Here is a 15,712-nt window from a genome sequence, read left to right on the forward strand (position 1 = left end):
TTAAGGTTTGAGGACTAGTCTTGGGTGAGGCAGAGAGCCTCTACTGGGGAAAAGAGATGCCAGCAATCTTTTAGCTTCCGCTGGGGCGAGAGGAGTCAAAGGGAAACATGAAGTGTTTCAGAAGACAGCAATGGAATGTTTGAAAAGCAAGTAGAGAAACTGGATTGTGCCAAGACACGTTTTGATGTGGTTGAGACCTCAAGAATGAGGATTAAGACACAGGGATCCAGTGGACAGACTATATACAGAAATGAAGGGTGGGGCAGATCCGAGATGGTTGCAGATCCGAGGTCTACCCTCTGACTCCAGCAGCCGACTGTACCCCCGTCCAACTCTGCACCAGCAGCAGTACCTGTGTCAAAGGTTCTAGCAAACGGAAACCAACAGAAGGGCACTGGGTCCAGCGCTGATGCTGTTGTGCGGGTGAAGCAGAGCGAAGCTCCTTCCTGGAGACCGAAGGAACCTCAGATGGAAGACAGGGTGATCTAGCTCCAGCTACACCACTGGGTGCTGAGAGGTTCCACGGTCCATGAGGACAATGTGTGCCAGCTGTCAATGTGCTCCATCCCTGACGACATTAAGACGGGGTTACTGTGCTAGGCCTTCCAGCCTCTGTGTTAAATAGGCATGACTTATTTTCTCTCTCAGTGAAGATGAGTTGGGGACATTGACACTGAAGGAGCCAGAGTCCTTAATTTTTACATAAAGTGAATTACAGAATAACAGAGCATCTCTGGCTGAAATTGTACAAAGGTTGAGAGGAATATGCTGCAGCTAGTGAGTCATATATGCAATCTTCATACATGGAATCATTTCTTGATAGATTCAGCCACAGTTTTTAAATTTGTTTTTAATCCCCCACTATTCTTGGCATTATGCAAACGTGCATTGTTCTAAGATGTGCTGGGATGTCAGACTTTAGTTTCTTGGCGCACATCATTTGTCACCATAAAAGAACAGCTTAAACCTGAGTCGTGACATTGTACAGGAGGCAGTGATCAAGACCATCCCCAAGAAAAGGAAATGCAAAAAGCCAAAATGATTGTCTGAGTAGGCCTAATAAATAGCTGAGAAAAAAAAAAAAGGATGCGAAAGGCAAAGGAGAAAAAGAAAGATATACCCATTTGAATGCAGAATGCCAAAGAATAGCAAGGAGAGCTAAGAAAGCCTTACTCAGTGATCAATGCAAAGAAATAGAGGAACACAATAGAATGGGAAAGACTAGAGATTTCTTCAGAAAATTAGAGATATTAAGGGAACATTTCATGCAAAGATGGGCATAATAAAAAACAGAAATGGTATGGACCTAACAGAAGCAGAAGATACTTAGAGGTGGAAAGAATACACAGAAGAACCATACAAAAAAGATCTTCATGACCCACATAACCATGATGGTGTGATCACTCACCTAGCGCCAGACATCTTGGAGTGCAAAATCAAGTGGGCCTTAGGAAGCATCACTATGAACAAAACTAGTGCAGGTGATGGAATTGCAGTTGAGCTATTTCAAATCCTAAAAGATGATGGTTTAAAGTGCTGCACTCAATATGCCAGCAAATTTGGAAAACTCTACAGTGACCACAGGACTGGAAAAGGTCAGTTTTCATTCCAATCCCAAAGAAAGGCAACACCAAAGAATGTTCAAACTACCATACAATTGCACTCATCTCACACGCTAGCAAAGGAATGCTCAAAATTCTCCATGCCAGGCTTCAATAGTACATGAATCATGAACTTCCAGATGTTCAAGCTGGGTTTAGAAAAGGCAGAGGAACCAGAGATCAAATTGCCAACATCCATTGGATCATTGAAAAAGCAACAGAGTTCCAGAAAAACATCTATTTCTGCTTTATTGACTACTCCAAAGCCTTTGACTGTGTGGATCACAACAAACTGTGGAAAATTCTTCAAGAGATGAGAATACCAGACCACCTGTCCTGTCTCTTGAGAAACCTGTATGCAGGTCAAGAAGCAACAGTTAGAAATGGACATGGAACAGAATGGTTCCAAACAGGGAAAGGAGTATGTCAAGGCTGCATATTGTCACCCTGCTTATTTAACTTCTATGCAGAATACATCATGTGAAATGCCAGGCTGGATGAAGCACCAGCTGGAATCAAGACTGCCTGGAGAAATACCAATAACCTCAGATATGCAGATGACACCACCCTTATGGCAGAAAGGGAAGAAGAACTAAAGAGCCTCTTGATGAAATAAAAGAGGAGAGTGAAACAGCAGCCGGTCCCATCATTTCATGGCAAATAGATGGAGAAACGATGGAAACAGTGTCAGACTTTATTTTTGGGGGCTCCAAAATGACTGCAGATGCTGACTGCAGTCATGAAATTAAAAGACACTTGCTCCATGGAAGAAAAGCTATGACCACCCTAGGAAGCTTATTAAAAAGCAGAGACATTACTTTGCCAACAAAGGTCCATCTAGTCAAAGCTATGGTTTTTCCAGTAGTCATGTATGGATGTGAGAGTTGGACTATAAAGAAAGCTGAGCACCGAAGAATTGATGCTTTTGAACTGTGGTGTTGGAGAAGACTTTTGAGAGTCCCTTGGACTGCAAGGAGATCCAACCAATCAATCCTATAGGAAATCAGTCCTGGGTGTTCATTGACGCTGAAGCTGAAACTCCAATACTTTGGCCACCTGATGCGAAGAGTTAACTCATTGGAAAAGACCCTGATGCTGGGAAAGATTGAAGGCAGGAGGAGAAGGGGATGACAGAGGATGAGATGATTGGATGGCATCACCAACTTGATGGACATGAGTTTGAGTAAGCTCCAGAGTTGGTGATAGACAGGGAAGCCTGGAGTCCACAGGGTCGCAAAGTCAGACACGACTGAGCTGAACTGAACTGAAACCTGAGTCAGCAGGATTTGTTCCTGGGCCTGTTAATTTTAGTGAAACTGAAGAATTAAAACTCCATGTCATGACCTTAGGAAATATTTCATCCCCTTTATTTCATCCTTATCTTGGTGTATAATCAGCTGCATTTAACAGTTTGGGGTTTATTTATTGAGACAAAGCAGATATATAGCACATGATTTAATCTCAAAACAATTTCAGTTTGGCCTATTTGTCATTCAAGGTGTGTATTCAATTTAGAATGGCTTCTGCTCACTCAATTCCCTCTCATACATGCTCAGTGATTAAATATTTAGATTCACAGCAAGTTCTTGACACCACCATAAACAAGCCTACATTTAAAAGAACTGCAAAGTGCAATAAGGGGCTCAGAAAATCAAATATAATCTTGAGAGACACTGCCAATACATAGGAAGACAATATAGTATATATATATTTTTTTGTTGTTGTGCGGATTATGTATACTGAGCTCTCATAAATGAAAAGAAGACATATGTTCTAAAAAAGATACCTGTCAAAGTATCCTAGGTTTATTTGCATCACATTATTTCATTTAATAATGGCCTCAATTTGAATTTTGATAAAAAGAATTAATAGAAAACGTGGGCCATTTTAGGAGTTTATCTGTGGCAAGTTTTTCTGGGTTACAAGGAAACATTTAATTTATACACTTTAATTCTTATAAAAGATGCTACGCAAGGAAGACAAAAGACCAAACATCAATAAATGTCACATTTATAACAAATGTAATTATATTTATACAGATATAATTCTGTCATTGGGTGTACAATTCCACATACATAAAACAGATGGTATGTAAGAATATATTTGAACATCAGACTATTTAGAAATATTATGTCGATTTATTAATTTTTACAATGCCTTTTTCAAATGGGTCAGCTGGAAAGCCTAAATAGTTTCTGTATCTAAAAAAAATATTAGTTACATATAATTTTTACAATCAACTCAATGTTTTATCCAGTTTAGGTTTCCCTGGTATTTGTTTAGCTTCATTTCAGTTGTTAAAATAATAAATTGTGCAATTTTTGTTAGGGTGCCTTTCTTGTTAAGTTCTGGGCTACATGAGAGCTGAGACTATGTTTCTTGTTCACTGTGCTATACTTAATACTTAGTCCAGTGCTTAAAACATAGATCTGTTCAAAAAAGACGCTCTTACTGAATAAGGATTGAATGACTGGCACCAGCAGTGGGCAGACTATGGCTCAGCTCCAGTCTGCTGCCTGCTCCTCACTGCCTGCAGGAAGGTCTTTTCCATTTTTAAATAGACGTACTTTTCAAATGCCTAAGTAGTGCCTATGTAGTAACCTCAATTTTACCTGTTGGCCATAAACGCTACAGGATTTACTACAAAAAGACAGTTTTCTGATGCTGATCTAGATCCGCACTGCTCCATAGAAGTCATGTGATGACGGGAAAGTTCTGTGTCTTAGAGGGTAGCCACAGACCACAGATGGCCGCTGAGCACTTGAAATCTGTCTGGTATGAGTGAGGAACTGAATTTTTTGTTTCATTTTAACTAATTTAAATACTCCCATATAGCCAGCAGCTAGCGTGTTAGATGGCAGCAGACCTAGAGATACAAAAGAATAAACTTCATGTAAATACAGCAAATCAGCAAATAATTACTTGAAGATCAAGTATATCCATGGAAAAACATAAAAATATGCACTGATTTAGCAGTTTGGTTGGGCTTTCTGGCAAAAAAAAAGTAAAAATAAACTAAATTATCTACCACCAGTTCATTAAAACAACCAATGTTATGACAATACAAAAGCACAAAGGTAAAAATTAATTCATTTGATAGTTGCACAGAAACTCATTTAAAATAAGTGGTGGTTCTTTCATTCTACGAACTGTGGACTGGGGGAAAAAAAAACTCTTTTAGATAAGGTAGGTAACATTAATGTTCTATTAACAAATAAATGAAGAATATTGCTTTTATGAAGATTTTAAAGCTTTTCTTTGCTTTATTTGCAAAGACATTCTTGAAATACATTGAATTCTATTAAAGCAAACCGTTCTACAGCACCGTGGAAAGACATTACACAAGTGAAAACAATCTGACAGAGTCAGATGGCATCCTCACATAGTCAGCATTAAAGCAGCATCGAGAAGTAAAGATTCAAACTGCAATGTGAAGTCTACAAGGCCCACATTAACCAATGACTTCAAGTCTTTAAGTTGAGAAACTCTTAAAAGGAAATCTGAATTATGTGCTACTTAGGATTGAAATTGTTTGTTGCTGTTGAAATAAGCTAAAACATGTTAAAAATTGGAGTAATCTTTTCTTGCTTATGCTGTTTCTGACGTGTCTATGTATGAAATAATATCTCCCTGAGTAAAATTACTTTGGCTGCCCTCTTGTATTTCAAATGATTTTATCATTAGGGAAAAATCTGAAAACACAGTGGACAAATAATCCCTTAATGCTTTTCCTGGCTAGCAAGTAATCTGTCAAAACAATCCAATTTCCAAATAGCATACAAACCCAATAAGATACTGAGCCAATACATCTGTTCTTCTCTGTATTTAGAGTACAGACAAATGCCTATTTTCATTTTGGGTGGAAAATCCTGATTTTGAATTCTCTAACATGACAGTTTAGCTCTGGTAACAAAATATTTACAAGTTCTCTTTGATAAAACTTAAAAATTTTTGTAAGTCAGGCTTTGAGATACATATCATGTATACAATAACATTTGCCTTTTTAAAGGGCAGTTTTAAAATCAGACACACATGCAATTGTGTGTTCACACCCAAACTAACATATGGAACATTTGCATCACCCTAGGAAGTTCCCTTATGACCCTGTGGGCAATTCCTCCCATCACCCACAGCCCAGTGGCAACCAATCCAATCTGCTTTGTTTCCAGAGCTTTGCCTTTTCTAGAATGTTGAGTTAATGTCACAGATACAGGATGTACAGCAAGTGTCCAGCCTATTTTGCTTGTCCACTTATAGCAGTGCTTTTGAAATTCACATATATTGTTGCTGGTATCAGTCGTTCATTGCTAGCTGTTGCTGAGAAGCATTCTATTGTATATTGTAACACCACAATATTTTTATCCATTCTGCTGCTGATGGGCTTTTGGCTTCTAGGAATAAGGCTACAATTAACATTTGCTGTATGCACCTCTGTTTTCATTTCTCTTAGGTACACATCGTTGGGATTGTTGCTAAGTATGGTAAGTATGTTCCATTTTATAAAAATCTGCCAACTGTTCTCCAAAATAATCGTGTCATTTGCATTTCCACCAGGAATCTTTAGAGCTCTGCTGGTTGTCTCCAAGTGAGCAGTATTAATCCATTTAATTTTAGCCATTTGAATGGGCATGTAGTGGTTATCTCCTTTAGTTCATCTTTTCCTGATGGTTAGTGATATTGAATAGTTTTACATGTGTTCATTGCTGCTTGTATGTATTTTCTGGTGAAATATGGTGCAAATCTTTCGCCTCTCTTTTTTGCTGAGTTTTTAGTTCACTATTTATGTAATCTGTCTACAAACTCTTCATTAGAAATGTGCTTTGCAAATATTTCTTACCAATCTGGGTCCTGCTTTTCATTTTCTTCTGAAGAGCAGTCATTTTAAATTTTATGAAGACCAATTGTCAAATTTTTCACTTATGGCTTACGGTTTTTGTTTTTCTAAGAAACCTTTCCTTAACCAAAGGTAACAAGTATTTCCTCCCACATTTTATCCTAGAAGGCTTCCAGTTTCCTAGTACATTTAGCTCTAAAATTCATTTCAAATAAAGTTTTGTATGTGATATGTGATAAGGGTTGAGATTTTCTTTTCTCATTTTGATACCTAATTGTTGGTTAGCATACTCTTGTTGAAAAGAGTATTTTTTTAAAATCCCTTGAAAAGCTTTGACACCTTTATCAGAAATCCACTGACTATATATGTGTAGATCTATTTCTGAATTCATCAGTTGGTTCCATTCACCTATATAACTGCTTTTACACAAATATCACATTCTTAATTACTATAATTTTATAGTAAGCCTTGTAAAATTTAACATTTTAAATAAATAAAGGAACAGTTATATCCTTCAAAAACCTATGTACTCCTGAAATCGTTGTTTATCACACAGTGTAGGCAGAAGTTTGTGCTGATTTGGGAAGATATCATTCCTCCAAATATGGAAGACTTGCTATTCATAATCATTATTTTAGGTGGTCTGTTTTCCTGTGTTCCACAGATTGAAGGGTTACCCAATGTAGGGGATCCACAGATAGAATTTAGGTCATCTGTAATCTTGGATCTTGAACAAAACTTACTTCTTTATTTTCACTAACCTCTGACTGAAGTTCAGTGTCTCCTTCAATTATAAATGTGGACAACAAACTTCAGCAGGACTGGCAGTACTTGAAACTACTGCCAAGAGAAGGTGCAGATATTTTCATGTCCTACTGCAGTTGTGGCTGATGTCTCCAGGTATTTCTTACATGGGCTGTTACTTCAAAATCACAGTGGCTTTTAGAACTGCTAGTTAATATTATTTAATGAGTAAAAAAAAAACACACACATATTACTGAATTATAATTTTAGAAAACTTTGTTGTTAACTATCTCAATATGATTAGTTTCCCTTGTCACATTATGTGTTCTGTTGTTCAGTTGCTAAGTCGTGTCCAAGTCTTTGCAACCCCAGGAACTGCAGCATGCCAGGCTCCTCTGTCCTCCACTATTTGAGTTTTCTCAAATTCATATCCATTGAGTTGGTGATGCTATTTAACTAGTCCATCCTCTGATGTCCCCTTCTCCTTCTGCCTTCAAGCTTTCCCAGCATCAGGGTCTTTTCCAGTGAGTTGGTTCTTTGCACCAAATGGCCAAAGCATTGTATTTCACTATATATTTGTAAAAATTGCTTGAGAAGGGGCCCAAGGGGTCCTTGGCACAGAAATGGCTTAGCTCTGCCCTCTGTATTCCCATTCACAAACCTACTGCTTAGGCTGTCCTCCAGCCTGCGAGGTCCATTCAGAGTGTCTTTAATGCTTCAGTTTAGAATATTGCAGTATTGCCAGCTTTGGGCTATTTCATCTTATACCATACATAATTATGATGTATACATGTTATATATTGATAATTAAAGTTCAAAGCCTTTATTAAACATGTGAGACTGGACAATGCTCTAAGTCAGAATCTGAGAGTCAGTGGTTTTCTTGTGGTTCTTGCCTTTGAGTCGGTTCAGCCCGGAACTGAGGGCAGATAAGGAAGGAGGCCTGGCAACACTGCTCACCTGCTCTCACGACCACGTGGCCGTGACCTAGACAGTGTTCTGCCCCCTCGCTGGGGTGGCGGTGGAAGTGTGGGCAGAATGTGAGCCCGCAGTAACTGGCACAGGAGGACACCTGGGGAGTAAGAAAGTGTTAGCCAGAAGGGAAGAGACACACCTGGGAAACCTGTGCAAGACTGGGCCTTCCATCCGCCTGCGGCGCTGGGGCAGCAGGACGGCTAAGGCAGAAACGCGCGTTGCTGGCCTTTCAACTCCCCTTGCACGAGTCCAGGACAACGATCATCCTCACAACGCAGAGATCAAGTGGCTTCCCACTCTTGAGGAGAATGTATTCAGCTTGCATTCACCATTTTATTCCGGCAGGTGAATACTCCTTCTCTCAGGCCCTTCCCTCCCCCAGAAGCTATTAGTGCAGAGCCCGTGGCTGACGCAGCCCTTCTGGAAGGGCCCCTGCCCATTCCCTGTGCCTTTTTCGGCTCTGCCCTCCACCCAAGAGCTCTCTCAGCATGCCCCCTGGGCTTCAGCCAGTCCTTCCCTCCTGCACTAGGACATGACGCGTGAGCCGGTGCTTGGACGCCACAGCGCACACGGAGGGACGCCCGGGGACAGACGCGCGGGCCGTCTCTCCTTCGGCACTTCAGCCCAGGGATCCAGGCTGGAGGGGCGGCAGTCTTCTCCCACCTGGGTTAAATAGGCCATTTATTACATCCTGAGCAGAAATTATTGAACTGTTCTCCAGCGTTTCTTCAAGCTGGCCAGCAGCAGGGGCCGCTCACCGACTTAGGGCCTACTGGACGCTCCGCAGTATAGCAGCGGGGACAGAGCTTTGCCAGTCCTTTGGGAGGGGCTGTATTTTCACCTTGCTTACCAGGACCTCAATGGATCAAATCCCACCCAGGCATCTCAACAAGACAGGGGTGCAGATGAAAAAAATCCTTGTGTTTTTGCCGGTCTCTATGTAGTTCAGGAAATTGTTTCATCTTGCTCAGTTGTCATTATGAGAAACAGGCTGCCTATTTTTGAGGGGTTTCCACTTCCAGCTGCCGAAGAGATACTATACTTTCTGAGGAAAAGGATGGTGCCCTTTTCTGCCCTCTGTAGGAGAGATTTTTTTTTTTCTTTTTGGAGGACATTTTAAATTATGACCATAAAATTTCATGACCTCACTTACTGGGTATTATTCTTTTTTTTTAGAGGGTAAGCTGGTCCCCACCACCCCACCACCACCCCCAGAGGATCAAGGTATTCATTTCCTTCCTTTCTTCTACGGCATGTTCTGGATGCCTTCACTGCTAGGCACAGGACAAACAGTAAAAATGATAGATTTCCTGCCCTTCTAGGTCAAACAGAGGAATACAAACATTTTAAAATTAAGTGCTATGATATTGATGCTGTCACAGTCATCTGTGCAGAGTATAGTTGGGGCGTAATAAAAGGCTAGGGATTTAAATGTGGGGGCAGGCTCATAAATACCGAAGAACAACACGGGAAAGTGTTGACAGGAAGAGAAAGGGATGTTAGCCTTCCTGGAAGAAGGATCCGGGAGAGCAAAGTCCAGATGGAGGCAACACTTGATATGCTGTGGGAGTTGCAGAAAGTCTGAATCATTTGCAACTGGGGTTAGAGGGAGTGCAAAGGACAGTGCGGATGAAGTAGGCAGGGAAGCATCATGGAAGAACTGGACGCCACAGCTTAAGAGTTTGGATTTTCCTGTAAGAAAATGGGAAAGCCACAGAAGAGTTATAAGCCAGGGTAGAAAATTGATGCCAAGGAAACCGAAAGGGCAGTTATGAGGCTCTGAGCTTAAGACAGCAGCAGGGGGACTGGAGAAGAGGAGCAGCAACTAGAAATGTTGGAGGCTGAATGACTGTGACTTAATGTTCATTTTCCTGGGCTCCAAAATCACTGCAGACGGTGACTGCAGCCATGAAATTAAAAGAGGCTTACTCCTTGGAAGGAAAGTTATGACCAACCTAGACAGCCTATTAAAAAGCAGAGACATCACTTTGTCAACAAAGGTCTGTCTAGTCAAGGCTATGGTTTTTCCAGTGGTCATGTATGGATGTGAGAGTCCCTTGGACTGCAAGGAGATCCAACCAGTCCATCCTAAAGGAGATCAGTCCTGGGTGTTCATTGGAAGGACTCATGTTGAAGCTGAAACTCCAATACTTTAGCCACCTGATGCAAAGAGCTGACTCATTTGAAAAGACCCTGATGCTGGGAAAGACTGAAGGCGGGAGGAAAAGGGGACGACAGAGGATGAGATGGTTGGATGGCATCACCGACTCAATGGACATAGGTTTGGGTGGACTCTGGGAGTTAGTAATGGACAGGGAGGCCTGGCGTGCTGCAGTTCATGGGGTCGCAGAGTCGGATACGACTGAGCGACTGAACTGAATATTCCAATGGATCCAAGGAGACAGAAGTCCAAGGTTATTTTAGTTTTCCACTGAAAGTTTCTTTCACTGAAAAGGAGTTTTAGAGGAAGAGTAGGTTTGACCGGAAGTTTGACTTTAGACATGTGGATTTTGAAGTGCTGGTGGAATGCTCATGGGGAATGGCAGTGTCCATCAGGCAGATGAATAAACAGGTCTAGAGCTCAGTGGAGAGATTAGAGAGAGAGCTAGCATAGAGATTCAGATCTGAGCACCATCAGATATAGGCTTTTAGAAGCCAAGACCACGTCCCATGGAAAGTGTGTGTGTATGTGCTAAGTCACTTCAGTTGTGTCTGACTCTTTGCGACCCAATGGACTGCAGACTGCCAGGCTCCTCTGCCCAGATTCTCCAAGCAAGAATTCTGCAGTGGGTTTCCATTTCCTCCTTCAGGGGATCTTCCCAATCCAGGGATTGAACTTGAGAGTTTCTTATGTCTCCTGCACTAGCAGGCGGATTCCTTACCACTAGCGCCACCTGCATGGCCTGAAAAAGGCCAAAGGACAGAGCCTTCAATGGAAAAGGCTAATAGTTAAAGGGGGCTTCCCTGGTGGTTCAGCAGTAAAGAATCTGCCTGCCAATACAGGAGATGTGGAGTCAATCCCTGGGTTGGGAAAATCCCCTGGAGGAGGAAATGGCAACCCATTCCAGTAATCTTGCCTGGGAACTCCCAAGGACAGGGGAGCCTGGCAGGATACAGTCTGTAGGGTTGCAAAGAATCGGACACAACTTTGCAACTACACAAAACAACAACAGTTAAAGGACAAATAGGGAAGAGTTCGCAGAGGGCAGAGAGAGAAGACAGTGGGAGGCGCAAGTGTCTCTTTTGGCTTCTGGGAAGCAACTCTTGGAGGTCATACGTTCTCTCCATCTCCCTGAATCTTTTGGCCTTTCTGGTTCTCTCTTTGTATTGGTTTTATCTCTTTCTCTCTAAGGACACCTTTCTCTGCTCATTCATAATTTCTGACCCTCATAACTTTGGGCTCACATGATCAAACAACTGCCTCTAGAATCTCTTCATAGACCATGACCTTTCAACTCTTACTCCATACTGTTGTCTATTTCAAATTCCTGAGCAAGGAAGAATCTGATAGGTTTAACTCTTCTTGTAGAGCCAGGTCACATCAAGGATCCAGGCTACACTGACCAGGTGTGTGCCCACATTCCAATCACCTACGGTCCCAAGAGTCTCGGGCATAAAACATGGCTGTCTGTGTTCATCCCTCTGAGAGGAGATATGGGCGAGGAGAGAAGAATGTGGTTAGTTGGGCTGAATGACATCTGTAGTTTAAGAAAGTTTATGGAAGGGATTCTTCAACAATGGCAGACCCTATATCACAGTCAAGAAAGTATCCTAGTGATGTGGATGCCAGCTGCTGGGATGGTGGGGAGGGATCTGGTTGCTGTGAGTGGGCAGTGAAGGAGGGACGGAATTGGAGAGGTAGAACTGTGGTCTCCCCTTCATCAGCATCTTTACCTCAGACTTTATAATATAAAGGAAAAGAAGGAGGCTGACGTTGATCCAGGACACAGAGTTTAGCGATCATTGCCCTTTTTCTCACTTCTCAAACATATACTTTATTATTTTAGGTATTTGCTCCTGTTCAGTACTAGAGCAGTGGGTTTGGACCTATGAGCACAGATAACAGAACTATCCTTAGAATATGGAGAAGGGATCCCTTTGAATGATACTGTGGGAGGGAAATAAGAAGTGATGTGGGTAAGTATCAGGAAAGGGAGGAGGCTGACAAAAGACATTAAGTCCACTCTGCAAGGCCCTTCCCCCTTCGCTCCCTTCACTTCTTTACTTCTCCTCACCTCCCTAAGAGTTAACAGGTAATCAAACGATCCTGCAGATTCTGAGATATTCTAAATGGATCCCCTAGAAAGTCCAAGGTAAGGGAACCATCCTGGTCCTGTAAGACCAAACAGGCTCTGCTGTTGAGGGCACTCACCAGGGAAAGCTAGGCTGCCTGTAGGCTTGTTTTATGATTCCTTTGGGATGCTCCGTGATGCTGATTCATTGGCAGGGGTTTCTGCCAGTCCTGACAGCAGGCTAGGGCAGCACACCCAGGTGTCACAGACTACTCATAAAGTATGACAGAGCTCATTGGCTTTTATTATATGAATTCTCTCATTATTCTCATAACAGAATGTCTCTCACTGACTCTCATTATATAAACTCTCTCATCATATGAATAAGAGAACTGAGGTCTGAAGAGGTGAAGTCACTTGCCCAGGGTCACATAGTTGGTGGCAAAACCAGCAACAGAACACAGGCTCCCCAACTCATGGTTCAATGTTGTTGTTACTGCTATTATTTTAGTACAGTCATTTCCCACTACTTTAAACATAGCCTTCCACTATCCGGTATAGGCTCCGCCAGAGTCCTGGATTTTCCTGAAAAGATGACATTTCATGTGGGTTGTGGAATGTGAGCAGGGCTCAGCAGGCAAAAAGGTGAGGCAAAGGGTGTGACTGGGGCTAAGTGTGCAGGATCTACTGCCTGGGAGGAGGTGATGATCATGCCTGGACACAGAGGCCTCTCATGGCCTCTGTCTGAATTACCAAAAACTCGGAACTACCTGCCTTCAGCTTGTCATCCTTCCCAAGTAGACACAGTAGCTGCAGTGCCCACCATCTTGCCTGTCCGTGCTCTGACATCTAACCTACTGGCTTCTTCCCTCTTCTCACTCACTCTCCCACTGCTGCTGTCCTTTCCACCAAGAGCACCTGGAAATCCTTCTTCAGAGAAAACCAACGACCCTATGCCATCACGTTTTTCATTTAACATATACCTCCTGAAGCCTGGCTACCTTTCAGGGAACCACTTGTCAACCTCTCCCCTGCAGGATGCTTATTTTCTGACATCATGTGGACCACAAGGAGACCCTGGGAGGCTGAACGGAGGAGAGAGGGGTTAGCCTCCTCCCTGGTCCCCACTCTTCGTCTCATCGTTGATTCTCTGCTGTTGAACAAAAGCAGCCCATTTGAGGATGTTAACTGGCTCTGGCAGCTGCCATCATTGGTCTTCCACCAAATTTTCAAGATTGAACACTTGTCTGTTGTCAACTAATATTTTCCTAGATAAATCTCTGCATAACAACAACAACAAAAAATCTCTGCATAACATTTTTTTCAACACTCCTTTCTCGAGATATTCCTCCTCAGTAACTACTTGAACACTCATGACTTAAACAACCACTTCTGGATCTTGAGCTGAAACTTTCCTAAGAGTTCTAGTTTGCACATGGGATATCTTCAGTACTGGGTATTCCGCAGGCCCAGCAAATCCAACTGGACAATAAGCAACCCCTAATTTCCAAGCAGCCCTTAGACCTCTGTTTCCTCCCAGGCTCCTCCTCCTCAGCAAATTACTGTACTACTCAGCTAGCCACCCACATCGGGAACGTGCTGGGAGGTGAAGGGCGAGTATCCCAGACTTCATTCTGTCTCTCACTTACAATATATAACCAGAATCAAGTCATAATAATTTTACCTCAAGTCTTTTTTTCATTTCTACTTCCTCTGCCTTAATCAAGGCATTACCTCTTTTCATTTAGGTTTTTGAAATGGGCTCCTAACTGCTGCCCTGGCCTTCAATGAATTCTACTCTAATCTATCCTGTAGGCTATACAGTCATAGTGATTTTTCTAAAATAGACCTATAGTCACATCACTCTCTCCCTAAAGTCCCTCAATAAACCTTTATGTCTTGAGAGGAAATGTATAGCACTCAAGGCTTCCATGTTTGGGACCCTTTCAACCTGGCTATTCTTATCTCCACACTCACTATTTGCATTCATGGAATGTCAAGTCCCTAAGGAAGTCATGCTCTCTCACGTTTTTGCAATATTTGTTGCTAGTCCTTATTGAGACGTTACTATATAAAAGCATCTCTGTTACTTGATCTCTTCCTGCTCACAACTGCATGTGGTCAGTTACCATTTTCCCCCAGTTGACAGATGGAGAAAGTGAAGCAGAAATAAGTAACCTCACTAAGCTCACACAGCTAGCGATGGAAACAATTTCAACTCCATCAGTCTCTCTCTAAAACCAATTCTTTTAATCACTATTTACAGCACTGTCATACTGAAAGATCCTTCTTTCTTCATTTAGCTTACCTTGTACTCCTCCGCATTCTGACTGCGACCATCAAAGTTCTGAAAAACCTCTCACAAAAGTATCAACGAGGGACTCAAAAGAGAAAATTTTCCATTCTCTTGTTACTTGATCTTTCAAATGCTTTCAACCATTGGTTACTCCATAGGCCTTGAAATAGCGTCTTCCTTGACTCATGTGATGATCTGCCCCTGGTTTTCTGCTTTATCTTTGGATGAGCTTTCTCAGCCACCTTTGTTGTTCAGCCTTCTCTACAGAAGCTTAACACTGGGGTTTCAGTTTCTTCATCCTCTTCTCCTTATGCTTTTTGTACTCAGTGATCTTATCCACGTTCCAGCTTTAATGTCCATCTATCTATTGATAACTTCAAAATTTGCATCCAGGCTCCCCCTTTGTTCTACAAACCCTTTTGAACCAGGGCTTCTTTCATATTACTTGAATTTCTCAAAACCATCCTACACTCAACATATCTGGAACAGAATTTGTTTTCTCCCTGATACTGCTCTTCCATGTACCTCAGCATCACCTTCCACCAAGACAATCTAGAAACGTTTATAGCCCATCAACCAAGAGGACTAAGAACAAAACTGCCATCCAAGTTAGATTTATTTCGCTTACTAAAGCCTGCAGAGAAGCACTCCAGGAGAATCGTGGGTTGTCTCAGTAAGAGAAGAGTTTTTAGGAGCTTCTTACAGGATTTGGGCTTATAGTGCAAGGTTGTAGTGAGCATTTAAAAACACAAGGTATACAGCTTTGAAATGGACGTTGTCAAAAAGCCAGGGACATGCAATGACTGTTCTTTTCTTAAAATCTAGAAGTCAGGAGAGTTTAAGTAGGCTGAAAGTAGTCTCTGCTACAAAGTAGCAATTACATGTTAGTCAGAAGAGAGATGTTGAGAATGTTCTTGTCTGTCTTGTTCCAGACATGTCATGGAGTAGCTTTCTCGAAATATTGTCCGTAATTGTCATTTGAGTTTTAGCACTTCCCAGTTTTAGTTATTTTTGGAAAAAGTGACTTGAA

At 41.9% G+C, this 15,712-nt stretch overlaps 1 protein-coding gene across 1 annotated transcript in view; it reads right to left on the reverse strand.

Annotated features, from left to right (window-relative positions):
• Positions 1-15,712, reverse strand: part of METTL25 (methyltransferase like 25) — a 305,346-nt gene that overhangs the window by 167,361 nt on the left and 122,273 nt on the right. The window lies entirely within an intron of this gene.

This window comes from Cervus canadensis, chromosome 25 (genome assembly GCF_019320065.1).
Source record: "Cervus canadensis isolate Bull #8, Minnesota chromosome 25, ASM1932006v1, whole genome shotgun sequence".
NCBI classification, from domain to species: Eukaryota; Metazoa; Chordata; class Mammalia; order Artiodactyla; family Cervidae; genus Cervus; species Cervus canadensis.